Source organism: Trachemys scripta, chromosome 5 (genome assembly GCF_013100865.1).
Source record: "Trachemys scripta elegans isolate TJP31775 chromosome 5, CAS_Tse_1.0, whole genome shotgun sequence".
In the NCBI taxonomy this organism is placed as follows: Eukaryota; Metazoa; Chordata; order Testudines; family Emydidae; genus Trachemys; species Trachemys scripta.
The window spans coordinates 137,695,540-137,705,259 of NC_048302.1; the positions used below are offsets into that span (position 1 = coordinate 137,695,540).

General features: G+C 52.1%; 1 protein-coding gene across 4 annotated transcripts in view; it reads right to left on the reverse strand.

Annotated features, from left to right (window-relative positions):
• Nucleotides 1-2,416, reverse strand: part of SIGLEC1 (sialic acid binding Ig like lectin 1) — a 67,471-nt gene extending 65,055 nt beyond the window's left edge. Inside the window, exon 1 of one of the 4 annotated variants that reach the window (XM_034771295.1) lies at nt 1,819-2,416. The gene's annotated coding sequence lies outside the window, so the exon portion shown is untranslated. The remainder of the gene's footprint in view (nt 1-1,818) is intronic. The other 3 variants (XM_034771300.1, XM_034771296.1, XM_034771298.1) reach the window with 3 other exon arrangements.
• Between the last annotated feature and the right edge of the window lie 7,304 nt (nt 2,417-9,720).

Here is a 9,720-nt window from a genome sequence, read left to right on the forward strand (position 1 = left end):
GGGGCAAAGTCATAGAACCATAGATTCATAGACTTTAAGGTCAGAAGGGACCATTATGATCATCTAGTCTGACCTCCTGCACAACGCAGGCCACAGAATCTCCCCCACCCACTCCTGTAACAAACCCCTAACCTATGCCTGAGCTACTGAAGTCCTCAAGTCATGGTTTAAAGACTTCAAGGTGCTGAGAATCTTCCAGCAAGCCCAGGGTCACACAGGGAGTCTCTGGCAGAGGTGGGAATTTTACCCAGGCCTACCAAGTGCCAGGCTAGCACCCTAATTACCGGACTCTCCTCCTCCTTGATCCATATGCCTCGTCTTCTGAAATCCACTTCTTGGCCTTTCCCCCGGAGACTGAACTCCCGTAGCTAGTCACAGAGTAAACGTAACTGCTCCCCCCGCACAGCACAGGAGCCTGCCAACATGCCTTCATTCTGACTTAGCCCAATGAACATTGCAACTCTCCTCCCACTCCTCAGATCTGCAGCGCTAACGGAAGGGACACCCTCCGTCGCCAGACTGCCCCCTCCCCAACCCCGGACACGCTCACCCTCGAAAGCTGAAAACGACTCGAACGAGGCACGGCTGCCGACGGGACTGGCTTTCTCATTCTTTTCAAGAGACAGTCGCAAAAACTGTCGACGAAACCCTCTTGATCCCAAATGGCTTTTTGACACAGTGGAAATCGTCATGAACAGTTTCATTTCGGGGGTGATTTACTGGGGTTTCGTCCAACTTTGCAAACCTGAAAGCTTTTCACTCGTGGAATGCCAGAAGTGTTTGATTTTCGAACCCCAACCCCCAAAATATTTTCTGTTTTTCTATGGTCAGGAACATGTTTTCATTTTTTTTGGAGGGGAGGGGGAGGTCGAGTTTAACAAACACCTTTAAAAATTCTGCCATGTTGTTCTGGATTAAAAATGAAAAACACGTGTTTGTCTTTAACCCTTTTTGCAGAAAATAAGACACTTCCCCAAGCAGCTCTATTCGTTTCACTGGGAAAGCTGAGTGGAACGCAAAGCACTCGTTCTCAAAGACACATTCATTGGGACACATTCTGGCCTGGGTCGTGCAGGCGGTCAGGCTGGACGATCAGAATGGAACCTTCTAGCCTTAAATCTATGAATGACTGAAAACGAACAGCAGAAATTGCAACATTGTCCATTGATTCATTCTTTTGTGGTTAAGGCACTGAGCTGGGCTCCAGCAGACCCAGGGTCAAGGCCTCACTTTGCCACAGACTTCCTGTGGGACCTTGGACAAGTCACTTAAACTCTGTGTCTCCGTTCCTCATCTGTAAAAGGGGGCGAGAGTGTTTCCTGTGCCTCTCTTGTCTATTTCAGTTGTAAGCTCTTTGGGGCAGGGACTCACCCCCCTCTGTCTGTGCAGCACCAAGCACACTGAAAATCCAGTCGGGGTTGGGGCTAGAAGCTACTGTAATCATTACTAATAATCTAAAGAGCTGTTAATAACATAGGCTAGAAAATGGATTATTAATCTAATATAGTTTCTCGGGCCTCTGTCTATACAGATTTCTTGTCTCTGCTCTCTTATGGCCCCCTCACACATTCTCCTTTTGTGGTGGAATTTGCCTGTTTGGTCTCAGTCCAAAGGGCAGTTATTGGGAGTGAAATCCGTCCAGCTGTTCTTGAGTTATATGGTTTTTATCTTGACAGGGTCCCTTTAAAAGAAATAACCCCAGAAGCGAGCGCACTGCAGTCGGAGAGGAACTCTGTGGTCGGTTGGGTCTAGAGCTGGGAGGGGGCTGGGGATGAGAGAGGCCCGAAGGCTGAGGAATCCAGGGGGTATAACACTTACCGTAAGAATTTGAAGGCTAAACATTCTGCTTCGAAGGAGGTGTCTGACCCAGGCTGAAATCCATCTCTCCTCCTCCGCTGGCAAAATAAATGCTGTTTCAGACACGTTTGCCTTCGTTGGCGCTTGCTGTGCCGGGAATATGAGCAAGCAGAGGGGAAGGGGAAATACTTTCTAGGGGTCCCAGGGCTGGGAAAGAGATACACATCGGGGGTGCCGGGAGGGAATTCAGGGCTTGTGACAAGCCTGGTGCTGGGATACACGCTCCCTCCTTGGTCACAGGTAGTATCAGAGCCAGATTTCCTCGTGCCACCCTGCAATCCTGACGCACCTCTAATGGGGGAGGGGGGAGTCCAGGTTTTGGCATCCCAGGTGGAGCATCCCACAAGAAAGGCCAGTATGGGGGTGGGGGGGTTGCGACATGGTCACCTTTTCCCCAGGAGATCCCCAACCTCCTGTCATCCAGAGCACCCAAGACCCATCTGTGACACACCAGGGTATAATCCAAATAAACGAGCAGCTGTGTCAGCCCTGTCCTGCAGCCTTGGCTGCCTTCCCATGCCTCGCTGACGTGGCTCCCACCTGGGCCACTCACAGAACATAAGAACATAAGAACGGCCAGACTGGGTCAGACCAAAGGTCCATCTAGCCCAGTGTCCTGTCTGCCGACAGTGGCCAATGCCAGGTGCCCCAGAGGGAACGAACAGAACAGGGAATCATCAAGTGATCCTTCCCCTGTCGCCCATTCCCAGCTTCTGCCAAACAGAGGCTATGGACACCATCCCTGCCCAGCCTGGCTAATAGCCATTGATGGACCTATCCTCCATGAATTTACCTAGTTCTTCTTTGAACCCTGTTATGGTCTTGGCCTTCACTTCATCTTCCGGCAAGGAGTTCCACAGGTTGACTGTGTGCTGTGTGAAGAAATACTTCCTTTTGTTTGTTTTAAACCTGCTGCCTATTAATTTCATTGGGTGACCCCTAGTTCTTGTGTTATGAGAAGTAGTAAACAACACTTCCTTATCTACTTGCACTACACCAGTCATGATTTTATAGACCTCAATCATATCTCAACCTTAGTTGTCTCTTTTCCAAGCTGAAAAGTCCCAGTCGTATTCATCTCTCTTCACACAGAACAACCAAGCAGCCTGCAAACCACAACCTGGGTGTCTGTGTAACTGCCAGCCACACTGGGGTTACACGCTGGCTCTCAGCAACCTGGGTTATACTGCAGAGTGACCCCCAACACCTGCCCAGTCCCAGATTTCCCCCAGAAATGTGTGCCCTGTACTGCCCAGCCTTCTCCTGGACAGGACAGAATATTTTAAATCTATCATTGCTTACAGGGAATAATATGCCAGCTCTTTAGCTCAAATAGTAATTCAGACACACCAGTTTAAACACACTGGATTAGATAAAACAAGTTTCTTAACTAAAAGAGATGGATTTTAAGTGAGTACACGTAATGAGGCATAAACCTCAGAAATGGTTACAAGACAAATAACGATAAGACGGTTACTAATACTGAACTTAACAAATGATATCAGATTCAAGCAACATTTCCCCCCACATGCCCTCAGCAGCTGAGCGATCTCCTAGAGTCCAATGAGTTCCTGCTTTGTCACTTCAGGTGCAGTGAATGCGATGGGGGTGTGTGTGTGTGTGTGTGTGTGTGTGTGTGTGTACACCTTGGGGTTTTTGTCTCTCCTTTTTATAGTTTCAGCCCCTCTCTTGAAAGACATTTCCAGCTGGCACTAGGAGACAAAGAGTCTATGGAGAAGGATGTTCCCTGCAGACTTTTCTCACGTTTGAGCTTTCATTGTTCCCCTTCCTGCTTGACCACTCCGTTTGCTGCTTAAATGCAAAAGAAGCAGAGCACACGTTCCTTTGTGCAGGGACCTGTTTGCTGACCTCAGTTTGGGCAGGGCGGTGGGGTTTGGAACATGTGTTAATAACACCAGACAGGGACATCTTACTGATTTACATGCAGTGTTGCCACACGCATTTTATCAGGATGATGCTGACCAGCAAATTATGAGTTTGCCAATGATAACTAGACGAATGAATCTAGACTGTTCTCAGTGGTAGCAGATGACAGAACAAGGAGTAATGGTCTCAAGTTGCAGTGGGGGAGGTTTAGGTTGGATATTAGGAAACACTATTTCACTAGGAGGGTGGGGAAGCACTGGAATGGGTTCCCTAGGGAAGTGGTGGAATCTCCTTCCTTAGAGGTTTTTAAGGTCAGGCTTGACAAAGCCCTGGCTGGGATGATTTAGTTGGGGTTGTTCCTGCTTTGAGCAGGGGGTTGGACTAGATGACCTCCTGAGGTCCCTTCCAACCCTGATATTCTATGATTCTATGATAACTTACAAGACATGCCTGGTACAACAATTATTACAGTAGTGTGTAGGGTGTGACCACAGGGGTCCATTCTATCCCACCGTCCTATCGCAAGGTCTTAGTAGATGGAAAAGACTGGCCGTGGTACATAAAGGCTGGGAGATCTTGAGATGGGAGGCAGCCCATGTTGCTATTATTTGATATTTGTATCACAGTCGCTCCTAGAGGGCCCCAACCAAGATGGGGGGCCCATTGGGCTGAAAGACAGGCCCTGGGTTGAAGAGACACAAGCAGTTAGTGCAACACCAAAGGGATGGAGGACAAGGATAACACTGGCCAAGACTCTAGCGAGGAAGGGCAAGGTGCCCCCTTGGGAGCAGGCCAAGGGCCTTGAGGCAGAAAACCTGTGTTCTAGTCCCATCTCTGCTGTCTGATCTCTCGCTAGCTGACTCTCTATGTGCAGCATGTTCTGAATGGGGCTCTGACCAGATGTGGGGCAGCCAGACTGTTGGGAGTTGTGTAGCCTCAGTTTCCCCCCAGGACAGAGCCCTCGGTCACTTTCTAAGCTGGCTTCTCCTCACATCACAAGGAACCTTTCTGGGGCTAACTTTTCCTGTGGAAACAGCACGATCCTGCTGGACAGGCTCTCTCCCAGCTCGCTGTGGGATCTGGCACCATTACAGAGGCTGAGCAAAAGGTGGTTTATTCAGAGAATTCATACTTTCTCCGAGCAGGAAAATCCCCCTCCTGTCCCTTGTTTAAAGCCCCCGAGACCTCTCCCCCTTGCCAAAGCGCGTGGATGGGGGTTAAAGCGTTTTCCATGTAATAAAGTCTTACAACTGGGCAAGCGCTCAGCTCCTGAAATGCAAACAACCGAGCTGAAACCTAATCCACCTCCAGGAGGCCGTCAGCCCGGCTAATGTGTCTGCAAGTGAGATTTCCAGGGCTAAAAGCTTTCTTGTCCTTGGCAGATTGATTACACCTGCACCTTGTTATTGCTCAAGCCGCTGCACTCCTGAAGGCCTGTAACAGTGCCAGAGACAGACATGGCCTGCTCCTCGGCGGGAACAAAGGAATGGAGAGGCGAGAGAGGAAGGGGTACGGGGGGAGACACAGAGCAAGAAAATCAGAGCGAGACAGAAAGAGAAAGGAGGCATCTTAGCTTCATTCCTCTCAGGCCAGCCCTTTCCAGGGAGCACAGAGCTGTTCCCAACCCCTACACCCCAAACAGGACCCACCGGCTTTATCGACCCTTTAAAAGCAAGGCACCCTGGCAAACTCTTTGGAGGGCGGGGGGAGGATTCTCTGGAGCCTGACCAGGAATTGCAACCGTTTAAAGGTGGGAGGTGTTCAATCCGGTTTCATTCCCATGCAAGCCCTGTGGGGCTGCTCTGATTTGGGGTTAAAAGCAGCTCAATTCAGATTAGCTCCAACCTGATTCCACTCGACTTAAATGAAACCCAAATCAGCCTCGTGTAACTGGAAATCAGAGCAGCCACTCTGAGTGTAGACAAGGCTTTGGAATGGGCTTTTGGCAGCTGGAAGCAAGGGTTACATTAGGCATATGCTAAACAGGTGGGGCCCATTTGTCTAGGTATTTATATTGTTACCCTTTCTACTGATGCCAGTGTCCTGTTCTCACAGCAGGGTTGCTGGAGCAGTAGCAGATGTCCAGGGCCTTCTAGCTCAACTTCCCAGCAGAGGAGAAATCAGTGAGGTGGAGTCTGGGTATGTTCTAAGCCTCCCTTGCTTTATTTATACACACCCTAGTCCTGGAACAGAGCCGGTCAAACAGCATGCAGGCCAATCCCTTCTCCTGGGAATCTCAGCCCAACATCTATTTCTCCAGGAACAGCTCTGCCTCGAGAACTTACTCTAATCAGAGCCCACAGCAGGTAGCAAATGCTCCTTCTGCTCACACAGCTCCCTCTCTCCCCAAACTGCCAGAATGTAGACATTTATATACCCCAAACTAACAACTGCACAGCATGTCTTCCCAGGTGTTAAAACTTGCTTGCATGCTAAGAAAAATAAGCTGGAAGATTGTGTGTAACAGCACCACCTGATGACACCTGTCATAACAATACCCTGCCCATTGTTGGGGTTATCGGAGTCCCTGACAAACACATACATATAATAATGCACACCAGAGGGGATCCCCCGGGATCTCTAACACCAATGTACCTCTTCGTATCACCTGAGCTAAGGGAGTAACTCCATTAGCTGCTGGCAATAGTAGGGTGTTATCCTGTGGTGAATGGTCCACTAGAGGGAGACTGGACACACCTAGCCAGGGTGCTGCTGGATATATAAATTACACACGGTCAAAAGATTTTTTTTTTTCCCAATGAAAAATGGCTTTTTAACCAGCATGAGCGTTTTTGTAAAAAAAATGTTCCTTTTGGTCAAAATGTTCTGGGGTTTTTCGTTTATTCTTTTCATTTGAGTAAAAAACTAAAAATCCGTTTCTGACAGTGGCCAATGACAGGTGCTTCACGGGGAATGAACAGAACAGGGCAATTACTGTGTGATCCATCCTCTGTTGTCCACTCACAGGGTGGGAGGGGCTTTGAACCCCAGAGTATTTAGGGCCAGCCGCTAAGGCAGGGGCAGGCAAACTTTTTGGCCTGAGGGCCGCATCGGGTTTCAGAAATTGTATGGAGGGTCAGTTAGAGGAGGCTGTGCCTCCCCAAACAGCCAGGCATGGCCCGGCCCCTGCTCTCTAGCCGACCCCCCTGCTTCTTGCCCCTGGGCCTCCTGCCCCATCCACACCCGCCCCCGCTCTCTGTCCCCTGACTGCCCCAGATGCCCTGCCCCTAACTGCCCCCACCACCCCATCCAGCCCCTCCTCTCCTTCCTGACTGCCCCCGCACTGCTGCCCCATCCAGCCACCCCTTCTCCCTGACCGCCTCTCGAACCCCCACACCCATTCAACCCCCCTGTTCCCCACCCTCTGAACGCCCCCACCCCTATCCACACCCCCGGCCCCTGACCATCCCCGAACTCCCCTGCCCTCTATCCAACCCCCACTGCTCCCTGTCCCCTTACCGTGCTGCCTGGAGCACTGGTGGCTGGCGGCACGGCCGCACCAGGACAGGCAGCCGCGTCGCCCGGCTGGAGCCAGCCACGCATGGCGCAGCACAGAGACCGGGTCAGGCCGGGCTTTGTAGCTGCGCTGCCCCAGGAGCTCACAGCCCCCCCCGCCCAGAGCCTTGCGCCAGCGGTGGAGCGAGCTGAGGCTGCAGGGGAGGGGGGACACCAGGGGAGGGGCTGGGGACTAGCCTCCCGGGCCAGGAGCTCAGGGGCCAGATGTGGCCCGCGGGCCGTAGTTTGCCCACCTCTGCTCTAAGGCATTTCCTTCCGCAGCCTGTACAGAAGGCTCTGGGGTGAATTCCGGGACAGACGATTGGGGGGACCTGGTGGAGAGAGGGGATCAGGGAGCGACACCCGGGGACCGTGGGCACCTGGATGGATGGGAGGGGCAGGCTGGGACTCTTGGCCAGAACAAGAGCAGCCCAGCCCCATTGCTCCACTGCTTGACACTGTTCTTCCTCTTTAGACAGCCTAGTTATTGAGACTCGCTGTGCCGGGCCAGCCACCGGGGAGCCGGGTGGCAGGGCCTCGCTGTGCCGGGCCGGCTGCCGGGGAGCCGGGGGGCGGGGGCTCTCTGTGCCGGGCTGGGTGGCGGGGAGCTGGGTGGCTGGGGCTCTCTGTGCCAGGCTGGGTGGCGGGGCCTCGCTGTGCCGGGCTGGCCGCCGGGGAGCCGGGTGGCGGGGCCTCGCTGTGCTGGGCCGGGAGCCGGGGAGCCGGGTGGCGGGGCCTCGCTGTGCCGGGCCGGGAGCCGGGGAGCCGGGTGGCGGGGCCTTGCTGTGCCGGGCCGGCCGCCGGGGAGCCGGGTGGCGGGGCCTCGCTGTGCCGGGCCGGCCGCTCTCGGGGAACTGAATTTCTTGGGGAGTTCCTCTGAGTTTCGCTCTGATCCTTTCATACAGCCCCAGCATTCAAGGCGAACTAAGGACAAATGAAAAGTGCCCAGGCTTTGCACAGGCCTGGTCTGTTGGAAAATCCTCCCTTCCTCCCTCCCCCTGTCTGACCATCCCTTCTGCTCCGGCTGATCGCTCAGAATAACATGAAGGCTGAAGCGGAGTAAGTGAGCTTGAGCGAAGACACCCGAGCAGCACTCAGTGTGCATGATATTGTCAAAGAGCCTTGCTGCGACATGAACTGCTTTAATAGCTACACCACATCCATGTATGCAGCTGGCAGAGCCGAGACACAGCAAAGCAGGGCCTTGTATCTCCCCGGCTCTCAAAGCCCCGGAGCCTAAACCTCTGTGACAGCGACACAAGGAGCAATAACTCAGCCCTGCTCAGCTCAGTCTCATGGCATTTAGCCACCTCCATTTCTCCTTGCCCAGGAGTGACGCGACGGCCGCAGCGAGCGCAGGGGATAATGTTCTGCCTAAAAGGAGCCTCATGTTTGAAAGCGCCATTGGAGGGCAGCTGTCAAGGCGATGAGCCAATGTCTCAGACACAGTTCTCGCCTTCTTTGCCTTGCTAATCGCGCCCGAGATTGCTAAGAAACCAAAAGAATTGTAATAAATGTCCAGTTTGCTCGGCTCCTGCTACAGCCGGTTCTTCGGGTCACTTTGCCTTACCCTTCCCTTTTGTTTTCAGAAAGAAAGTCCGTCTCTAGCTCTCCAGGGGGCAGAGAAAAGCTTGGAAACATGAACCTCGAAGGCTCCAGCACCGGCGGGCAGATAAAGACTCTTCTCCCCCTCCCCATTGATTATCTTCCAAATCTTATGATTTTTAAGCCAGTCTCATGATTTCCAAGGGCCTGACTCATAAAGGGCAGGGCAAAAGGTCAGTTTCAATGTCTCGGTCTTGTAAGTTTCACTTCTTGGTTAGCGCCCTAGTGCTAAACTTCGTCTGGGCGGAATTTGATTTTTAGTTTTGTATCATTTTGACGGATCATATTGAGGTTTGTTTTTCAGCCTTTTTGAGCTATTTAAATTTTCACAGTTGCCGGAAATTAATGGGGGGAGGGGAGACAATAACTTAATGAGAGTCGAGGTTGAGATTCAAAAAGTTAAAGCTTGGTGAACCGTTAAAACACCAATGGTAAATGGTGTAGGAGCAGCAGTGATCTGTATGCTCTGTATAAGAACATAAGAACGGCCGTACTGGGTCAGATCAAAGGTCCATCTATCCCAGTATCCCGTCTGCCGACAGTGGCCAATGCCAGGTGCCCCAGAGGGAGTGAACCTAACAGGCAATGATCAAGTGATCTCTCTCCTGCCATCCATCTCTGACAAACAGACGCTAGGGACACCATTCCTTACTCATCCTGGCTAAAAGTATGACTATGCTCTGTATAACCTGTATGTTCAAAAGGTCTGTTACACCTTCCCCCCCCTTTTTGTCTCCTCACCCTCTTCGAATAGCTGTGAAGTGGCTTTCCCCCTCCCCCTCCCTCCTGGAATGCTTGTGGGATGGATGGGCTAGTTGAACAGCTGGAAGATCAGAAGAGTTCCCAGGTAGACAAGGTGTCTGGCACTCTGATTAG